Here is a 3,699-nt window from a genome sequence, read left to right as displayed (position 1 = left end):
CTTATCCTCATCACCTTTTGAAAGCAAAAATTTCAGCAAATTAATAATCACAATCAATGAAAATTAGACTAACACCACTCACATTTTTCTCCAACCCACCTAAATTATCAAATCCCCATCTATAATTTTATCTTCACTTTAGAGTTTAGTTGGCAAATATTGATTGAATTCAGTTGCATTCATTTATTACGAAAATAATAATATTGTCCGTGTTCATTTTTAGATATACAAATAAATACATATATGATATCATTACTATGTAATTGATTATTAATTCAAATATATCTAATTATTTGATGATATATATTAAATACGTATTTATTTATATATTCAAAGTTAATATATATAATTTTATTGTTATGAAAATTATAATTTAGAATTTAGAGTTTAAGGTCTCTAAACTCTAAACCTTGAACTCTAAAATTGTAGTTATCTTTGACAAATAATATCTTCTCTAACCTTACGAACTTGTGAAAATTTTAATGTCGATTACGTGTGTTAACCACCTAAACAAATGGATATGACATTAGGAAAATAATTAATATCTCTTTTTTATGATAAGATATATTGGGGTTTGGTAGTCATCTCAGCCATTAAGCACAGTTTTGAAATTACTAAACACAAATCATTAAATCATATGACTAAGATACCAATAGTCATTAAGAAAGGATGCTACAATTATTGAGATAAAGCATGAGTAAAGCCTGAGATATTTATTAAAAAGCTTAGACTAAAGGGTGAATGTTAACTTATTTGATGTAATAATTGTAAGTTTAATTATTTTATTTCAGATTTATCTATCTGATAAATATAGATAGACTCTGATTATCAAAACAAAACAAAAAATGAACCTTAATATTTATATGCCCAGATAAAATGTTAAAAATTTTGACAAAGAAAAATTAGTATCCTCGCTACAAATTTATAATTTTCAAATATTAAATTCTTTTCACAAAGTCATTTTTCTGCTGAGAAAATTGAACCTTTGACAATATGAAATCCCTAAAGGAATCTCCCCGAACTTGCTTAGTACACACACAAACTCTAGACCAAGGCCCACCAAAATGCCCAAAAATGAGAAGATGGCCATCTCGCTTATCGTTGACCAACTGACATTCACGCGCTTCCACAGCACGTGGGACAATTTCTTAGTTGGTCTTCTTTTTGGCACCCTTTAGACCTTTGCCTCGCACTTTGGAAACTACTATTACTGCCATTATCCTGGCTTTTCTTCTTCGCAACCATAGAGGGAGGCTTTTAAGTTTCAAAGAGAGAGACATTAATAAAATTTCAAATAACTAAATAAAATAATTAACTCTTATCATTTATAATAAATAAATAAATATATATATATATATATATGTTCACACATATATATACAAGTGAACAAAAGAATTAAACGCTGTGTGTGTTTTCTAGTTGCAAGAGGGAAGGGTGACCACCATTTATATCATTTCATGATGATTTTGAAAGAGAAAAGAAAGTGAGTTTCTTTGGAGTGTATGAAGAAGAATCAATCTAGGTAATTTTCAATCTTGTTGTTTGTATGTATGTGTCAGCTTCTCTTGTTTTGTAATTATTATAGTATATAGATCATCAATCAGTGAGAGCAAGAAAGGATTTGTTTCATTTCAAATCACACAAAAGAGTTTTAAAAAATTATCCTTACTAACACCGAAGAACCACTCGCTGTAGTATTTTGCTAATATTTTGTCTTGAATCTGATGAAGAACAACAAAAAATAGTGGCCTGGATTTCTTTTTTGTGGGTGGTGTTGCATTAAAGGAAAGAAGTTAGCTTTGGTTTGGTTTTGATATATGGATTAAGAAAAGGAGAGTGTGGTTTTTAAGTTTCTTTTATGATCTGTGGAATGTTAGAAAGCAAAGAGAATAGGTTGTTTTCGGGGCACACTCACTTGAAGATATCTTGGATTCATCAACAAATGAAGCAACAAGATGGTTTTTTGACATACCCACCTTCATTTTCTCCTTCGTATTCGTCTGCATCTCCATATACAACTACTACAACTAGTACTTTTCATAAAGAATCAGCAAGTCCTTCATCTTCATCTGGTGCAAGAATAAGCCCTGCTGTTCTTTTTATTATTGTCATTTTAGCTGTTCTATTTTTCATATCTGGTCTTCTCCATTTACTTGTTAGATTCCTCATAAAGCACCCCTTTTCTTCAGCTTCTAATCAATCTAATAATGGATACCCTGAAATTTCTGGTTCTGATGCTCTTCAGAGGCAGCTACAACAGCTTTTCCACCTTCATGATTCTGGTTTGGATCAGGCTTTTATTGATGCACTTCCTGTTTTCTTGTACAAAGAGATAGTTGGTCTAAAAGAGCCATTTGATTGTGCTGTTTGTTTATGTGAATTTTCTGAGAAGGATAAGCTGAGATTACTTCCTATGTGTAGCCATGCTTTCCACATTAATTGTATAGACACTTGGCTTCTTTCAAATTCAACCTGTCCTCTTTGCAGAGGAACCCTTTTCACTTCAGGTTTTTCTATTGAGAACCCAATCTTTGATTTTGATGATTTGAGGGAGGAAGATGGGGTTCTTGGTTGTGGAGAACGTCGATTAACTTCTACTCCAAAATCTGTGGACATTGAAGAAGAAGTTGTTGAAAAGACTGTTGTGCCTGTAAGACTTGGTAAATTTAGAAGACTAAATGGTGAAAAAGGCGAGGCTGGAGGTGAGACTAGTAGTAGCAATTTAGATGCAAGAAGATGTTTCTCAATGGGTTCATATCAGTATGTGCTTGGTGAATCTGACCTAAGGGTTCCATTGTGCAATGATCGGTGTGGACGCCATATAAAGCTTGCCAGAGGTCCTGATAACAATGGGAATTCTTCAGTTGCTGGAGACACAGAGGCCAAGAAGATCAGTAACATAACTAAAGGTGAGAGTTTTTCTGTTTCCAAGATCTGGCTTTGGTCTAAGAAGGGAAAATTTGCAAGTTCAACTGATGCCCAAATGGGCCTGCCTTAGCCTCTTAAAATGGATTTGCCATGGGTAGAAAGAACACAAGAAAAATGAAGGTATACTTTTGTTTGCTTGTATACGTTTATTGATCCAACTACCATTGTCATGCCTTTGTTTAGCTTTTCATTCCGAAATCTTTTGGGATCCTAATATTCAAAGGGCTGGTTACTGAATGTTGAAACCTAAGCATCAACTGCTCTTCTGTAAAGACAGGTTATACTATAGAATGACAAAATATAATTCATGTAGGTGACCAAGTAGTTGACAAATGAGGCTATGGTGTTATTGTTATTTATGTCGCACAGATGATTCCAGGAGGTATTTTTGTATAAAAAAAAGATATTCATATGATTTATTTATGTTCTTCTGCTGATTTAGCCATTGATGTTACCTAATCTCTTGTACTATACTTTATCAGAGAAATCTCAACTTGTTTAAGTTATCAAACTGTGATAATATCATTGCAGACCAATTTCCAAATTCCCATATGAATTCACTTCACCTTGTTCATATAATTCATTGTAGAACTCTAAACATCCTGATGTTGATCCACACAACCGATATGCTTTTATTATGTTGATGATCAAAAGCAGAAGGCCAACTACTTTTGCTTTTGAAAGCATGGCTTTGTTGTTTTTGTTCTGCTTTAACTTTTCCACTTTCCATATGTAAAACCCATTTTTGGATAAGGTGCTGGTGGCTGCACA

General features: G+C 32.8%; 1 pseudogene; it reads left to right on the top strand.

Moving 5' to 3' along the window:
- Positions 1-1,387: 1,387 nt before the first annotated feature.
- Positions 1,388-3,373, top strand: LOC123222420 (annotated as a pseudogene).
- Positions 3,374-3,699: the final 326 nt, after the last annotated feature.

This window comes from Mangifera indica, chromosome 8, assembly GCF_011075055.1.
Source record: "Mangifera indica cultivar Alphonso chromosome 8, CATAS_Mindica_2.1, whole genome shotgun sequence".
NCBI lineage: Eukaryota > Viridiplantae > Streptophyta > Magnoliopsida > Sapindales > Anacardiaceae > Mangifera > Mangifera indica.
This window is presented reverse-complemented; position numbering and strand designations above follow the sequence as displayed.